Raw genomic sequence first — 19,576 nt, 5'->3', positions numbered from 1 at the left:
GTTATATATCACCTTCAAATGCAAAGGAGAACTAATGTCCTCATATGACTCTATATCACAGATTTCAAAGGGAATTGAGTAATTAACTTAAGCAGTAAAGTGACATTCGCACCTAATCCCATTTTGCAGATAAAGTGATGGCTGCACCCAAGATGACCTGTGTACAATTAGCCCACTGGAGAATCCATGCAGAGGAATATGGGAGTAAGCAGGTCACAACAGCTCAACCATCCAAGGGAGAAGGAATGCAGCAGGGTTCACTCTGCATTGACAACACCTGCTGTACATCACCTCAACATGAAGAGCTTAGTGTTTGCCTGCACTGCAAGTGGTGTGACACTTGGTTAAGATGTGACACAGGTGTGAAAGCATGTATGTACCTCCTGAAAGCAGTTATAGCAGAGCATGCGGGCTGCTGAGGGAGTGGAAACAGGATAGGTTACAGGATCTGCAGACTGTCCTACTCCCTAACACTTGACTCTCACCTCCACTAGGGAATGAATGGGCCCAAGGGTTTTTCCCTGAAAGAGGACAAAGGATATCATTCATGCATATTGTTTATGGGGTAGTCATACAACTGTTACACAAAATATGAAAAACAGCTTTAAGAGGAGACAGCACTCCAATAACTAAGGACAGATAGCAGTATGCATCCCCTACAAAAACTTAGCTGTAAAGAAACTGAAAATGACAGTTACCTCTGTATAAGAAACAGACAGGCCTTTCTGAGAGAATTCTTCTTTCTGACACCTTTGTTAATATCTGTGTCAGAAGAAAATTTATACTAGAGATAGTGGCAAAACTCTTCATGACTAATACCCAAGTTTAGCATGTATGCAAGAATACAAGAACTTAGACTGAAGTTCTCAGGATTTCCCCAGTGAAAGCCTCCCTAAATATATTTTTACCTTGGGAACCTCACTTAGGTAACCAAATACAAATCTATAGTTCAATGTCTGCACACAGATCGTTTACTGCAATATAGTTACAGAATTACTATGCTGGACCATTAAGCAGAATCAAGGGTAAAAAAAGATGGGGGGGGGGGCTGTTCTACTAAACACAGCCAAGCTCTAAAATATAGTAAAATGTTCTAAAGCCAGGTGACCCCAAGGGTACACTTGCAATCACCAAGTCAACAATCTGTAAAACTGCCAAACTGAACATAACTTGCTGACTAGAGTCAAAAATAAGGGACCCGGTCATCACATTAAACAGAATCTGAGACATCTATGCAAAATTATAGTTAGTGGGGGAAGACAACAATCTGAGGAGGTTAGCACTTGCTGATATGCAGAAGAATTTGGTGGGTCTATATTACATCATCGAAAAGTCAGTTCAGCAAACAGCACTGACACTGAAAATGCTGTTCATGGAATTCTCTCTTGTGGGGGGGGATGTCCCCCCCCCCACACCCACCACTATTATTTATACCAACTCCAAGATCACACTACAGTGTGGAAAGGGCAAATTTTACAATCTTCAATGTACAACGATCTCACTATGAACAGTTCGATGAACGGCATTTTCGATGTAAGTGCCATTCACTGAACTGACTTTTTGATTATATAATATAAACCCGAATTTGGTCATACTTTACAAAATTCTTGCAAACAAAATAACACACATGCCTAGTGAGGTCCTATTTTGTCCTTAAATAACACCTGAGAGTTAAACAAAAATTCTGACTTTTAGGTCAAAGGTATGGTCCTGGTGCCATAAGTAAGGATTTCGATGCCTGTTATTCTAGCATGAGTTGCATCACCAGCCTGCCTTATAGCAGATGGGTTGCACCTGTCAGCCCACAGAATAAAAGTGCTGAATAGGAAGATTCCATTCCCTTTTGGCCCGTATAAATAACACCAGGCAAAGTGTGGCAAAATGATCGATGGAAAACTGGCATAAAGGTAACTGCCAGCAGCAAGAATTTATTTTATTTTTATTTTATTTTATTTTACATTTGTTGACCGGGCTAGTCTAGCTGGATATATGTCCATTTTCAGTAGAGGCCCGGGGAGAAAAGCTCCAGTATTTATTACATGTTTATATAATCGTTAAACAATGATTATAGTAGCACGAAACAGGTAAAACCATACATAGTAAAGTCATACATAGTAATTACAATAAATATAACAAAGTTTGCTAAAAATGCTTTAAGGTGAGTAGGGAAAGGTATTAGTGTTATAGGGAGAGTAGAAATGAGAAGAGAAGAGAAAGAGAAAGAGAAAATAAAGAGGAGACAGGGTTAGTCTGGGTTAGTACAAGAGCATAGCCAGTGATTATTGAGATAGTTTTAGATTCGTTTTAAACAGTGGGAGAGACGTGAGAGATGTGATCTCAGTCGGTAGTTTATTCCATATTTTTCCAACAGCATTGGAGAACAGTGAATCACCTGCTACATTGTTAGTTTTAGTAGTATTGATCAAAAGTTTGTTTGAAGAGCGTAGGTGTCTCAGGTTATTGTATGGTATAATGAGACTGGTAAGTATTGGGGTTTTGTTAGGTTGGTAAAGGGTCTTGTGCACTATAGTAAGCTGTTGGAGTTTGAGGTGGTTAGGGAGTTCGAGCCATCCTAGTTGTTTTAGGTTCAGGCAGTGATGGGTTCTGAAGGGGGAATCCTGTAGCAAATCTAGCAATATTATTATAGGATGTTATTAGTTTATCGAGGTTATTTTTAGAGAGACTGGTAAATATAGGTGAGGCATAGAGTAGAGTAGAGATTAGGTGCGTTCTAGCTATTGTGGTCCTAGCTAGTGGAGTGAGGAAGGGTTTGATTCTATATAGCGAACCTATTTTTTTGTTAACTAATTTTATTGTATTGTTGATATGAGAATCAAAGTTGAGATTGTTGTCAATAGTTATTCCTAATAGCTTAGTGGTTAGATCCAGAGAGATAAGAGTACCATTGTTGGAAGTGAGAGTGAAATGAATAGGGGAAGACTTTCGGCTTGGTGAGAAGAGTAGCAGTTTAGTTTTCTTAGGGTTAAGGAGCAGGCAGCGTTGAGAGAACCATTGTTCAACGGTGTTAAAAGCTTTTTGGGTAATAGACTGGAGTTCAGTTTGAGAGGTGGTTGTACAGATTATTGTAGAGTCGTCTGCATATTGAATGCAGTTAGTGTTTGAGATAGCTGTTTGAAGGTCATTAATAAAAATGGAAAATAGTAGGGGGCCTAGGATAGAGCCTTGAGGAACCCCTACAGAGATAGGAAGGTGATCAGATAGAGAGTTTTTCCAGAGAACTGCTTGTTGTCGATTATCTAAGTAAGATGTGAACCAGGTTATGGAAGGAGGATTGAGTGAGAGAGAAGTAAGAATGTGCAGAAGAAGTTGGTGATTGACCATATCGAAAGCTTTAGATAAGTCAATGAAGAGTGCAGATGATAGTCTATTGTTATTGCAGTTATAGTTAATGGAGTTAGTGAAGGAGAGCAATGCAGTGGTGGTGCTGTGGGAAGGTCTGAATCCATGCTGACAGGAAGCAAGTAGGTTGTTTTGGAGAAGGTGGTTTAGTAGTTGTTTATGTATGCATTTTTCCAATATTTTTGCAAGAGGGGATAGAAGTGCTCTCGGATGGTAGTTAGAGAAGTCATTGGAGTTCCCACCTTTGTGGAGTGGAATAATATGAGATATTTTCCAGATAGAAGGAACAGTTCCTTCAATTATAGATCTATTTAAAAGTATAGAGATTGGATAGGCGATAGCTTTGGCGCCTATTTGAAGGAACTCAGCAGGGAGTCTGTCAGCCGAAGAAGTTTAAACAAAGAGGTGGACAATCTTGAAACCTTTCATTGTATTAAGAATATATATATATATATATATATATATATATATATATATATATATATATATATATATATATATATGGAGTATGAACAAATCTTTGTTTAATGATTATAATCCTGTATGTAATTTATCAAATTTTGTCTCCTTTCTTGGCTGCTGAGCAAAGAAAGTAAGTGCTATGTCTTAGCATTTATACAAAACTATTTGAAAGGAAAACTAATAGGAGATATCCCTGAACTGGAACTTCTGCATATAAAAAGTATAGCAGGAAAATCAGAATTTAGCATCACTTGGTATGATGGAACCATTCCATAGGAACTACAGACCACAAAAGCACCTTATAATTAAAACTGGAAAATAATAGCATTCCCTTGGGCATCCTGAATCATACAAATACACTTGGATAATTGCTGTACCCTTAATATGTCAGTTTCCCCATAGTGTATTTGCATAATACCAACAAACAATTACAAATTCCACTGGATTTCTTTAATCAAAATAACTTAGGATGAACTGTTAATAGCTTAACCAGGGATATTAATATAGCTGATTTTATAATGACAAGTGTTGCTTTCTTTTTCATGTATATTTTCATTATAAATAATAAATAAACACTGTTTCTGATTGTTTTTCTGCCATGTTTATCCCTGTCATTTTGTTTTTCTGCCATGTTTATCCCTGTCAGTAATAAATGCTGACCATGGTAAAACCTCACAACCTAAAACTGTTTTCAACAATTTAAAAAATGCCTCTTTCTTTATAGACTATCCTAAACATAATCATTCAGAATTAAGTAGCCTTCTAGCTAACATATATCAGGAACTAGTTCTTAATAATGTGAATTCTTACAAAAAGTTTAGTGATGTAATTAAACAGTATTTCCAGAAATATAAAGAAAGAAAATAAACTATATAACAGGTAATAATCCTAATTCTGATAAAAACAACTTGAATAAAATGCAGAAAGCTCTTACTAAACTAATCAGGTCAGATATATCAGACTATAAGACTAGACTAGCAGCTGAAACAGTGGATAACAACAATGTCTTCTTTAATTATGAGGAATACTAAAAGGAGACTGGTGACTGTAAAAGACGTGAAATAATACATGAATGATACAAATTTATTGAAGAGACCTTAGCAACAAATTCTGCACCATCTTCAAAAATCTGAGGGTATTCAAGATTATAAGACATGCACTCCATCCACAAAGATGATCTGAGGGTATGCTATCCACTCGAAGAGAAAAAAATATAGTGGCACTTGTCTTATGGGATCTGACAGTAATCTAGGCAAGTACATATATGACATAGAGAATAATCAGATCCACTGTAAGAAGCCGAACCGTAAGTCCGTAAAAGAAAAATAGATGAGTCAGATTTCTCAGAACACTTACCCATCTAATTGAAAGAGGAAATGTAAAGGAAAACACTGTGTAGGGAGGTAACCCCCTCTGTACCCCCAACTCTGTTCTTACTTATAGCATTTCAAGTGAAATTACTTCAGAAAAACTGTCTTAATGCAGAGACGTGAGTTTCAGCTTGCATTAGCATACATAACTGTATTTCCTTTTTTTGAAAAGAAATTAAAATGTACCTCCTAAAATCAAGATAAAATACAATTTGAAAAGAATACACTTGTGAAAACATAAAACAAATGCTTAGCTTAAGTCTTTAAGCCCAAAGATGAACAGTTGTTAAATCAAACAGTACCTTATTCACCAATCAATCCACAAGGGTATTTGGGATGATAGCCTTCTCTGTCCCTCTGTCCCCCTCTCTCTCTCTCTCTCTGTCCCTCTCCTTGTTCCTCTGCACTATAACACGTTCCTACAGCCTTTCAATATGTATGCAGTTCTCACTCATAGTAAAAAGTTTTCTCCTTTCAGAACTCTCAAGCACATAGTAAGGGCTTCTCTTTCACTTCAAAACTCCCAGTTTTAGGCATTCCCCTGTGTCTTCTGCCTTCTTCCTTTACACAAAATGTCATAGAGATTCTAGGCAATCAGCTATAGTTCCAGAATACAGGAAATCTACTTTCTCAAGGGGCAGTTTCTGTATATTAGCTACTATGGAGAGGGTTTGTTCACTTGCTTCAGACTGTCTCCTCTAGACTCCCTGACACATTCTCTGCATTCTGCAGTGTGTGCTTCCTTGGCTTAATCACTACACAGCATGACCCCTCCCCCATACAGAACTACCAGTTCTTGTCCCACTTCGTAGGCTATAAGCCAGAGACAGGCAATCCACATATAAGTGCCTGTGGTCATGACAGTGATGGATCTTAAAGTTAAAATGCTTGAAGATCAAAGCCTATATGGACTGTCTTGGGTTGCAGACCTTTTATCAGCAGTTATTGTCGAGGGAAATGGGCAGTAATTAATGCAACGTTCCATCCCAAAAAAGGGTATTTTATGGCAAGGCATTCTCTACCATAACAGCTGAATAACATCTCTCAGCATTGCTGAATCATTCATAGGTTCATGAGTACTTATTAGGTGACTGATCTGTATGGATCTTTAGAAGCTTACCCATACATTCCCACAAAGTATTAGCCCTTATATTTTAAGTACGAATAACTCAGAGATAAGCAGAAAGTTTACATCTTACCCTTATCCATGAGGGACAAGGATGAAACTTAAATAACCAGCTCAATATAATTTCCATTATTCCGGTTATACTGTAGAGAAGATCATTTCTTAAGCCAAGGTACGGGTGTAAAATGGGACCGTTCTGTTTCCTTGCCTCCTTATCTGTGCTTGTTACATCTTCTTTAGCTCTATTTCCTGCATTATCTTTTTTACTGGGTCTTACTAAAACAGACATGGCTTATCTAGAGGTTAGCCAAGTCTGCATTATTTTCTCAGTTTTCTGATGTGAAGTTGAAGTCTCAGCCTCTTCTTCTACAAATACCTGTAAAGGGTTTCCCCTTCATTTCATTCATTCTCTTAAAAAGGTAACTCACAAAAATAATTTTCTTCCACCAGGAATAATCAGAAGTTTATCTTTCTCTATTTTGGTAATTTTCTTCCTTTCCTTACGCTTAGAAAACTGCTTCTGCTTCTGACTGATTCTCTGCTTTGGTGTAACAGGGTGAAGCTGAAGACACCGTTCAAGCTCCCTTGTCTCCAATAAGCAGTTCTCTTACTTCTTCAGTTTCTTCACTTACTTCCCTTGATGTATTCTCAACTATGGGCTCCTCCGGGTCATTTTCTACAATGACTTTTTATTATTTGAACTACTTAAATCTTTTGTTAAGAGAAAGTATGAGCTAGGTACTTCTGGCAATACACCAGTGTTTGCCCATCTTTCCTAGATGGCTATAGTAAAGCTCACTAGAGTCCTATCAGAGTTTACAAAAATGTAAACATTTTTTCCATGATGACAGAGCACAAAACCTACACTTTACAGTGAGGATGTAGCAAAAAAAAAAAAGAGAAACAATGCACAGGTTTTGGCTTCACAGGAAACCAAAAGAAAACTCATTCATGGTAAACCTTCTTATTGCCATGGAAGAATCTTTTTTCCAGAGCAAACCATATATAGATACAAATGTTTCCTAAAAATTTCTGAATGCCGTAAGGGTTCTCAAGTAAATCTCATTAAGGACACAAAGGTTTTCAACAGTCCTCAGGAAGGCCTTCTTCTCTTTATCAGTCACTCAGTAATTATTTCACTCAAGGAGAGCTTGCATTCTTTTTATGGGGGTTGGGAAAAACTCAGAAAGATCAAGTAGTCTGAAAAGTTAGTTACAAAAAATGTTTTTCTACATGCATTCTCAGCCATTGTAGAATTTCAAGTAGAATTCAACAATTCTGTCTTTAACCAAGAGTCTTAGGTTGCCGGTTGCATCAACAACACTATAAAGAACTGCACTTTAACAAATCCCAACAGTTCTTTATAGTGTTTGCACTGCTCACAGTAAAACTTTTCTTTAACTCTGGAATTCTCACCCTCAGTACAGACTTCTCTTTCACTTAAGAACTCATATTCTTAGCCATTGTCTTTGCACCCTTGTAATTCTTTCTGCCTCCTTCCTTCACACAAAACTTTGAGAAGACTTCCAGGTAATCCTCTCTAATGCCAAACAGCAACAAATATTCTTCCTCAATGCTCAGTGGCCCCATATGCATCCTATTATTTGCTATGGTGATGGTTTGATACCTGCTTCAGACTACCTGCCTCCTTCAGACTTTGACAGACCTCCTTCTGCATTCATGAGTTGTGCTTTCCTTGTTCAACTACTATGCCATTTTACTAACTCCAAGGTTGCAAAGCTGAGGGGAACATACAAAGACCTGGTAGGCATAAGAAATCTCTGTTCTTACAGTACAGCCAATAAAAAAATAACAGGACTTGTGATTGATGAGGAGATGGAATCAGCCAGATAGGTCAGTGCATGGTGAATCTTTCAGACTAATCTATGTAGACTGTTAGAATTATTCTTTGTAAAGTCATTTTATCTGTACATGTCCCAGAAGTGTGATGTCTGGTTATACTGATGTCCTCAAAAATATGGAGGTTCTACTTCAGTCCTTGTCAATTAGAGATCGACTTTCGCTACTGGAATTCTGTGCTAACTTATAATTGGGTAATAACTAAAAGAGACTGGTAGCCTTACACTGATAGGGCCTTTACCCCCTGCTATTTTTGGCTGTGTCCCTAACTCTTGATAAAATAAAGTTGATAACTATGGACTCAGCATATGTCAGTCCTGCATGACAGTAACCTCTAAATTTGTACTGCAGGCCAGAAAATTGCATGCACTTAGCTTTCCTAAGCCAGAAGAGATACGTTATAGGTACTGTCCTATCCAAGGTGACTCTGCCAGAAATGGTACAGGAGAAGAATGATAAGGTGTATACGAGTGCATTCAGTTACACCCCTCCCCCCTCCACACACACACACACACACACACACACACACACACACACACACATCTTGGAGCACTGTTGAACTGAAGTATGTTGAATTTCCCCATACAAGAACTGTGGAGGCTGATGACCCTTTTAGATCATAAACCAGCATCTATGGGTATATCGCTTGCCATGATACAGCAGGAACAGAATCTGGTGAAGGATATGCTCTTGAATCACAAAATCAGTGTAGAAATACTAAAAATAGTGAAACAAAATAAGGATCTGCAGATCTGGGAGTCATTAGACAGCAAACTAAGCACTTGTCAGCGAGCTGCTGCCAAAGCTAGAAAGGCTTACTCTGTAACACAACTTTTCTTAAAGGTGTAACCAGTAGATTGTTTGAAGTCATTGCACCTTGAAACATTTAATTGATGAGGCTAGCTGCAGAATATAATGCAGTACTCTGCAGTCTAAAAACAAGCTGTTCAAGGAAGTGTAAATAATCTTAATAAAGAAAATACCGGGACTAGAAAGTATGAACTACTCTGACAAGATAAAGGCATTATATCTCTACTTTGTATGTTACAGTCCACTTAAAGAGGGCCTGTGTTATGTTTATGCAATGACTTACTAATTTCCATTTGAACATTTGTACATGTAATATAAAGGCCAACATAAGATCTAGTAACATAGTTCTTAAAATTAACACAAACAAAAGAAGAAAAAGAGAAGTTCATTATCAAATCACTGCTTAAACTTTAGACCCAGTTGCTGCTCACAAAAATAATTTAAGCAACTCATTAACAACATTTAAAAACAACAAAAGGAAGTACATGAGCAACAGAAGGTTCTGGAAAAAATAGCACCACAGAGTAATAAACAACAGGTTTCATACAGTAGCCTTTTCAACATCTAAATTAGACATAATGCTTTCCTTTATATAAATCAGTGTGATATAATTGTTTGCTAAAATTGACTGAATACAGTTGCAAATTAAAGTATTTGTATACAACCTTTAATGTGTATTGCAAAAAAAAATATGAATACTGACAAAACAGAAATTTATAGGTGTCATTTAAGAATAACATTGCCAATATATAAAAACAAAATCAAAACAGAGTATTTCAAACTCATCTCAGCTTGGCCACTAGAGGCCACCCAATCTTAGAAGAACTACATGAGTTGTCTTTAAAGAGGCATAAAAGCTTACTGTGTTTCAAAAAAGTTCAACTCAAAAAGTGTCTTTAAGGTCTGACAGTTAAAAACATTTTGAATTGCAAATCTGGTAATTTTAAGATGATTATCTATGCCACTACTTCTATTTCTATAATACAATTGTATCTAGTAAATAATGACCTACACCTGGAAAACAGATGACTATATAAAATCATTGCTTTGTGTTACATTTTGTACATTAGATGTTCTATAATATAGCAATAACCCACGCCTGGGTGTGGATAATTCTGAATTTACCCACGGTTGGTGTGGTTTGGTCACAAGGACGAAGCCCGAGTGGCCAAACAAAGCCAACCATAGGTAAATCCAGAAGTACGCACACCCAGAAGTGAGTTATTGCTATTATGCAATGACATTATTTAAGAAAAAAATAATAACTTTTCTTAAATAATGGCATTGTATAATGCCTCCTTGCTGCCCTTCCACAGCTGTCTGGGTATTCTGTGGCAGTTCTGATGTACTGCGCATGCGTATATTTACGCAGTACATCAGAGCTGTGGGCAAATGCAACGGAGAAAGCAAGATATCCGTTGCTTTTTACAGCCTGTCTCGCTATGTTAAACAAGTTTAACATAGGGAGACAGCTTTAAAAAAAGCAACGGAGAATCTCCTTTGCTTTTTTTAAAGCTATCTCACTAGGTTAAACCCATTTAACATAGCGAGACAGTTTTGAAAAAAGCAACGAAGAAAGCAAGATCTCCATTGCTTTTTAAAGTGTCTCGCTATGTTAAATGGGTTTAACATAGCGAGACAACTTTAAAAAAAGCAACGGAGTTATACTAATGGAAAAAGTCCGGGCGACCAGACCTTTTTCCATTACTATAACTCTGATTTACACCGTGCACGCTTGCCAATTAGCGTGCACGTTTTGGAATATCAATGGGGGGGTTGTTGTATAATATGATTTTAAATGGTTTGTTTGGTTGTTTGCCAGCACAGTAGCTGCCATATGTACAAAAAGCATGATAAATAAATTGATGCTGACAGTAAAGTGCTGTATGACAGAGCCTGTGTCTTTTGAACAAAGCCAAAACTTTGTTAGCTGTTTCATGATATTACAAATTCTGCAGTGGCCACAAGCAAAATGCCCTTTCACAAAGCTTTTAGATAAAATTGTCTTGAAGTTATGATTACTGAATATTATACACAGCTGAATTTTATGCAAAATTTGTAGCAGCCACGTTGTATCATGCAAAAGCGATCTGACTTAAGTAATAGCCTTAGGTATTCATTAAGATAAATTAAATGAATAACTGTTCTGTTAAACTTTCATTTCCTGAAATCATAGGTGTAACAGCAGCAGCACAAACTAGGGATTTGTGTATTTTCATCAACAGATACCTGGAGGGGGAAATGTACATCATTCAGTCATTCATTCATTGATTCATTCCCATTCTATCTAAATCAAGGTTGCAGAGTGCTGCCACCTAACCCAGCAAGCACTGTGGGGCACAAGGCAGAGCTACTAGCCCTGAGTGGGACACCAGCCCATCAAAGGATGTATACAAGAACTCAAAGACCAGGCAAAAGCTTACATGGATACAGGGAGGATATAAAGACTCCAGAATGGAAGAAGCCCAGCTGGAAATCAAACTGCAGAACCCAATACTGTGAGGCAGCAGTGCTAACAATTATACCAGCGTGCTACCCACAGATGCATCGGCTTTCAAAAAATCCAGATGTCTGTAAGCTAATGGTACCATTCTCAAAGGAGTCTTACAAAATGAATGCAGTTAATACTTGCATCTATCTGTTGCATTTTCATTGGAACATAAAATTAACATCTGAAATGTGTGTGTTTAAAGCCTTTCAAACAGCCTTCTGTATTATAAACTACAACTGCCACACCTTTGCCCTCCTTATTAAGTACAATGGTGCCTGTCTTAAGAGTATATAAGGCCACTTTCTATTTTGTTTCAAGCTAAAATTTTACTGTTAAAAAACAAATGGTGATTCTTCTCAAAATCCACTAAAACAGCGTTCTCAGATGTTTGTTTTACACTGTACAATACTGTGACAAAAGTGGAATTTGACGTAGTTTCAGTAAACACATCATTTCTACAAGAAAAATTCAGTTTTTGCAAAACTCCCATGTCCACAGTCACATAAAATCAATTATAATACTGCTGGGATGAAAGAAAGTCCTTTTCATTAAACAAAAATGTCATCCTCAATTAGTATTCTATTAGACAAATGAATTCCATTTATAGTGTCTAAACTGTGTTAAGTCCTTTCCCTTGAGCTACAGGCACCTTGTTGGACATTTGTCTGTGTTTAGATCCTCCTCTTTTGTACTGGTTTTAATGTTTTTTAGCAAGTGGATAGTTAACTTTAGACAAAGTGCATCATACCCTAGCACTAACACAATACAGTCTTCTGACTCAGAAGAACTCTTTTAAATTTGGAGGATGCAGTACAATTAAATTATATTGTACTGTTTGCTTCTGCATTAAACATCTCTACTGCTGCCCCAAGAAGTAAGTCTTTCATTAATTACTATTCCTAAAAGCTTTGTGTTGCTAACTGAATATGCAGTTGTTGACATAATCATTTTCATAGTGGTTAAACTTGTCAAAAGTTATAGCTTTAATTTTGGTTTCTAAATTCTTCAGAGTTTCAGAAAGCATACCAGAAAAATTTTGATATAAAGGTTGGTAAGCATTCATAAACATCTGTTAATTTTGTGTTATAGAAAGGCCTCAATGAATGCATTCATTTTCTTTAATTACTCATTTCAGAAAAGCCAGACTTGATTGTTAATGTGGCCTCCTACAAACACTGACAAGCTCTATTTTAAGCAAACAAGTGTTTTTGAAACCTGAGGACCAAGAACAGCTGCCTGCTGAAATTTTAAGGAATGTGTGATCCTCAAAATAGTAAAATTAAAAGTGCAAGGGGAATGTTATATTAAATCTGAGGTTGTGATACACCATGTTCTCCACTTTTTTGAGGTATGGGGCTCGGAGTTAGTAAATTCACAATCCGCAGACATATCTCTACCAAACAGGGTCTCTCCCACACATTCTTTCTAAGAACAGACTACAAATTAAAAGTCAAAGCAGCAGGTATTGGCAAGTCTTCTTTTCAGCTACTTAAACCTGCCTTAGGCTACACCCACCATAGATCCCAAATGGGCCATTGAATCTTAGGAAAAATAGTTGGAACCTCTGACTTGAGGAACATACTTGCTTTCTTTAGCCTTCCAGGGACCATCTTAATACATGCTCAAATGGCAATTATTGTTTTCAATAACACAATTGGACAGACACAATACAAACTTAAAGCCATATATCATATTCTCTGGGTTCCACAGGTTTGGTCAACAGGGAGTTTGGCTGCCTGTTTAATTGACGGAATTTGGTCAACTATACAAATAGTCTACAGGTGTGTGAGAGATAATCCCTGGGCATGGGAAATATTCCCTTTTCCCAGGGATTGTGTGATGTCAGAGTTGGTATATATAATTAGCAGGGGGTGTGGAGGGTGCAGTCCCCACATGGAAGTGATGTTGCTCATGTTTTTTTTTTTTTTTAGTAATATTTGTGTGCCCTAAGAAGCAACCTCTCACATGCATACTAGGAAGTCAATGTTTCCATTTTCAATGTGGAATGGTTTTCTTTCAGGATGTTAACATTTGTGTTAGTCGACCAGCTGAAGGTAAATCTATTCTCTACAACACAAGATGTTAGTGTGTGTGTGTGTGTGTGTGTGTGTGTGTGTGTGTGTGTGTGTGTGTGTGTGTGTGTGTGTGTGTGTGTGTGTGTATATATATATATATATATATATATATATATATATATATATATATATTTATATATATATATACTGCTTAAATATATCAACTCTGAGATTCACTTAGTGCACTGAAGTGCAATCTCGGAGTTCTTATATTTAAGTAACAGGGAGTGTGGGGGTGCAGAGGGGCTTGCCCCCCCCCACGTATAGGTTGAAGGGTAATATGTTTCTGGAGGTACTTCTGCTGGAATATAGTAAGAGTTGGTATCCAGTGTGTTTTCAGGATTTTGAGTTTTCAGGATTTTGGTCTCAGGATTTTGGTCTTCAGTATTTTGGGCTTTCAGTATGCTGTAGCGGTCCTATATAGATAAATATATATATATATATATATATATATATATATATATATATATATATATATATATATACACACACACACAATATGTCCAGAAGCAGCTCTCTGCATCAAGTGCAGTTTCCCTTAAGAGCACACAGAGACCACAGTCAGTCTAGGGCTGGTTTCTCTCTCCTTCTCCAGAGTCCCAGTAAGACTCCCCACTGGCACAGGTATAGAGTTGAGATCTTAGCTGAGTGACCAAGCCAAGGCTTCCAGCACCCTCTCTGTTCAACCAGTGCTTTGTGTTCCTGTCCAAGTAGCTGACACACACTCGCACACACACACACACACACACACACACACACACACACACACACACACACACACACACACACACACACACACACACACACACACACACACACACACACACACACACACACACACACACACACACACACACACACACACACACACACACCTGGGAAAGGCTGGCACAGGTTTACTAGCTATACTCCCTTCTGCCCAGACTATAAGGTAGTTATTATTGCCACCAGTCACTCCTTATCAGCTACTTTAAGGCCCTTAACAAAGGGTGCCCAACCTTACTGTGTAATGTTACTATCAATACAAATGGTAGTTTGACCAAGAGCAAGGCTATTAGGAGTGGTCCACAGTGTCATCAAATAAATATGCAAGTACTCTCAGAACTTCAGTATGTCTCACAAATATCAGCCACAATGATAGGTTTAAATATATTTAATAATAAATAATAAAAGAACAAGAAAATACTCAGTAAATAATCACAGTTATATCAGAGTTTAAAAACACACGAAATACTTAAAACAACATTGCAGGACAGTCTCAAATAAATACAGAAATCATCTATGCTATACTTTGCTATATTCCTGACTGAGTCTATGAGAATTACTATACCCTAGTTAACTTATTTATAGAGCAAGGCAAGTGTAGTGAATGAGTCTTCTTGTCAGGTCAAAGACAAAATACAGAATGCTCAGTCCCTCTCAGAGAGTTCTTAAATTAATATCCCAAACATTACTGCTGGGATTCTTGCAGAAGGATATAATTTCTTGTCATCTGACTTCAGCTCCCAGGCTCAAAAACAACAGCATCTACCTGTGAAGATACATAAACAAGGGCTCTTCTTACATCTTTTGGCAAATGGTGGAAGTTGTAAAATAATTTACATTCCTCCACATTTAAAGACAATACAAAAAACTTCTACTTCTAGACATTGTTTCCTGTTGCACTGAAACTAAAAGATAACATCTCTTTTTTATGGCCCAACCATTAAGTAACTCAATCTCAACTATTCTTCTGAAGTTAACTTCTTGTGTTGCACTTTCTATTGTTAAAAATATATGCAATAAACAGTTACAATAGTGTATATACATTTCTGCTCAGCACTTTACAAAATATCTCTTCAGCACACGTCTGTACAATATGACATACAGTTCTAATACATCTGCAAAACAAGCATCTTACATGACATGTTGACATTCACAAATGACACACAGTTACTTACAAAATTCCAGATAGCTGGGCTAGCAGTATTTCCTTTTGTTACATATGTGTGTATATATATATATATATATATATATATATATATATATATATGTGTGTGTGTGTGTGTGTGTGTGTATATATATATATATATATATATATATATATATATATATATATATATATATATATATACACACACACACACACACACACACACACACACACACACACATATATATATATATATATATATATATACACACACACACACACACACACACACACACACACACACACACACACACACACACACACGAGTGTTGTGTGTTTGGTCCATCATAGCTTTGGTCGACAGGTGAAAGTGCAGGGCAGTTTGGTCAAACATTAAGTTTGTTGAATGGACGTTTTGTCAGATGTGTGTTTCATCAAAATAGGTAAGTGGGATGTATAGTAGGTGTGTGTGTGTGTGTGTGTGTGTGTGTGTGTGTGTGTGTGTGTGTGTGTGTGTGTGTGTGTGTGTGTGTGTTTGCATGTGTGTGAGCATGGTGAGCAGCTAAGCTGTCTTTTGTAGTGGATGTGCTTTTCTAATTTAGAATGTACATTAGGTTTAGAGGCATGAATAGGATTGGGTACAGGGTTAGCACGCATTGCTGAAGTGCACAGGGGAAGAAATTATAATTTCTGTTTCTCACATATGACAGTGATATGGATCCATTTGTACAACTTCATAAGCAAATAAAGAATGTAAATGCTAGAAAATCGTTCTTAGCTTTTTGGCAGTATAAATTATATTGCTTACTCAGTTTTGTTTTGTCATTTCTTTCTTTCAGCACTTCACTGGACACTAAGTGCTTGTATTACAAATATTTCTAGTATCAAAAATTTCAACATCAGCAGTCACTAACTTAAAGAAACAAATGCTTCTATCTATGCTACTGTCTTATTTAAAAATATTTTCATATCCACCTACTCTTCTGGACAATGACTGGAAGCCAATAAAAGGGGCAGCACACATTCTAAACAGCACCATGACAAACAAAAAAGCAGCTTCATAGGGTAATAAACAGTCCCCTTACTTTTCTTTTTTTCTTGTTAATTTGTGATAGTAGGATTCAAGTCAAACTTTCTGGTTTTACCTGCATATTTTGTTTTTTCAAAGTATAGATTAGAGACATAAATATTGCTTCTTTTATATAAATTAATGTAACATTATAATTTGCTAGACCTTACTGAACATACATATAAAATAACAAAATTCATACATAATTCTTAATGTATAATACTACAAATAACGTAAAATTTAAGAATAACAGTAGCAGTATATAAAAGAATAAAGATCAAGACACAGTATTTCAAAAAAAGCCACTGTATTTCAACCTTATACCAGTTTGGCCACTAGATGTCATCAAACCTTTAAAAACTACACATGAGGGTCTCATGCCACCCATCCCACCCTCAAAGACATCATAACTTCTATGTTTCACAAGATATTGACTTAAAACCATCATTATATTTCAAAATTCCAATACAGGGTAATACAAATCAGACTTCCTGAAAGCCAATAATTTATGAGCCTATGTTGTCCCTTTATGTCCCACCCCATTATCACGCTTCTTACATGATTGCCACCTTTAACCATTGAAACTGTACTAGAATATTCTGTTTTATAGATGATGTACAAAAAAGTTATTTCATTTTTAAACTTCTTCATACATAACTTATAGTACCCTGCAATACTTTTTATTCTCTGCTGCAATAGATTCCTGCCAGACGAATGATGACAAAGGTACTGCCTGTTTCACTATCAATGCAGGCCTGAAACATATGTTTTGGGATATTACTCCATGCAATGGAATGACTTCAGTTCTAGATTCATGTCAGTTCATGTTCTTACAGGACAAATTCGGTACATTTGGCATCATTGTCAATGCTGATTATAAACATGTAATGTTTATAATGTCCTGTTTGACAACATACTGCATTGCCATTACAGATCTGGCTTATATCATTAACGCTAACTGAACAGCTGCTTGTCATTTTTAAATTTGTAAAATCACCTAAAATGACTCCAACATTTAAAAAATATATCTGCTGATAGGAATATATTGGAATCAAGTAGTGGTTACCTGCTCCCCAGTTCCAGGTATCATAAAGGGTTTGGTTTTGTAACCTGAAAGGTTTCAAACTCTTAACCGTTGACACAGAACACAGTAGCAGTAACCCACTATGCTAATTAATCAGTTTGCATACTCTGGTGTTACTGTATTTGCAGGTCCTGATATCTCCATTTGGTTTGACATTTGCTGCCTGTGTTTATACACATTAACCTTCTCCAGTACCATCCAGGGTGCCTTTGACATTGGTCCTTTGCCAGAATTTTTACACATCAACAGCTGCTTATGCTCTCTAGTTTTTCTAGCAATGAACAACATTCCACTAGGAAGAACTGCTGACATACTGAAATAGCATGCAGCTGTGGCAGACAACTTATAACCACAATAAAATGCATAAAGTACAGCTAGCAGAAAAACAAACATGTCTCCAATAAGATAGGAAAATATGTCAACTATGTACAGATCAAGGTAGGTCAGGGTGAAGCTGGGAGGGTATATTCACTGTGATGTCCCCACTCTGGGCAAGTAATCAAGGAGCCTGAATCCTCCCCACTGACACTGGAGAGGGACTTTCACTTGGAATACAAATGGATACACTCAGTATTTCCATACGCAGACCTCTCTGCATCAAGCACAATTTCCCTTAAGAGCACCCAGGGGACACACTCAGTCCAGGGTTTGGTTCCTCTCTATATTTGTCCAGACTCCCAATTAGACTCCCCACTAGCACAGTTTATAGTTGAGTCCTTAGCTGGAGTTCCAAGCTAAGTCCTCCCAAACCCTCCCTATGAAACCAGTGTTTTGTGTCCCTGCTCCAAGCAGCTAATACACACACACACACACACACACACACACACACACACACACACACACACACACACACACACACATACTCTTTAAGATATGATTTACACACATACACACACACACACACACACACACACACACACACACACACACACACACACACACACACACACACACATCTAGGAAAGGCTGGCACAGATCCACCTGCTGTCTCCCCTTCTACCCAAACTTTAAGGTAGTTACCACTGCCACCAGGCCCCCTGACAGCTACGTTAAGGCTCTTACAACTGCACCCAATTATACTGAGAGAAATTAATATTAATACAAATGATAATATTGACCAACAGTAAGGCTTTCAGGAATGGCCACAGTTATCACCAAATAAATATATGCAAATACTCTCAACTTTAAATATTTTCAAAAAAGGACCAGCCACAATGAAAAGTTTAAATATATTTAATAATAAATAATAAATGAACAAGAAAATGCTAAATATCTATTTAAAGTAAACACCAGAGTTTCGGACACAGGTGATATTTGAAATAACACTGATGGAAAATTTCACACAGTTATAGAAAAACTGTACTTAGCTAGCCTCACTATCTATTCCTGATTGACTAAAAGAATAACTGTTCCTACTAAGTACTGAATAGAGCAAGGCAAGATAATGTGGGGGGGGGGGGTGTGAGTGGTCCTTCTTGTCAGATCCAAGACAGAATACAGATGCCCCTGAGACTTGAGTCTCCTCTAACAGTAAAATATTATTTCTGTACAGAATGACATCATATACATCTGGTCATCTGACTCTGTTCCCCACACTATCTCTATCACTTGAAGCTGACAGGATTTTAGCACCTATGTGTTACCATACACACAGATAGAGTTTGCTCAGATGTAGTGCAGCTGCTGTAAGTCATAAAACCATAAAACCATTCCACTCTTCCTACAGGAGCTACACCTTATTCTTTAGTACAGGCATTGCGTCTCTGGCTCCCTTCAAAACTGTGGGATAACATATTTATGGCTTAACCCGTAAAATAATTTAATTTCAAGATTATTTTTCAAAGTCAGGTGAATTAACCTCTTCCATTCCAGTATATGCTGTTACAATGAATACATTTAATTCAGTTGGAATAATGCATGTACTTTTCTTTTTCTTCCAGCAGGCCACATTGTTGAT

General features: G+C 37.1%; 1 protein-coding gene across 1 annotated transcript in view; it reads right to left on the bottom strand.

Annotated features, from left to right (window-relative positions):
* The window catches only part of LOC122801319 (autoimmune regulator-like), a 452,484-nt gene that overhangs the window by 372,461 nt on the left and 60,447 nt on the right, over window positions 1-19,576 (bottom strand). The gene's annotated exons all lie outside the window — the stretch shown is intronic.

Source organism: Protopterus annectens, chromosome 4.part1 (genome assembly GCF_019279795.1).
Source record: "Protopterus annectens isolate FY-2018-M chromosome 4.part1, PAN1.0, whole genome shotgun sequence".
NCBI classification, from domain to species: Eukaryota; Metazoa; Chordata; order Ceratodontiformes; family Protopteridae; genus Protopterus; species Protopterus annectens.
Note: the sequence above shows the minus strand (reverse complement) of the source record. Positions and strands in the feature narration are given on the sequence as shown.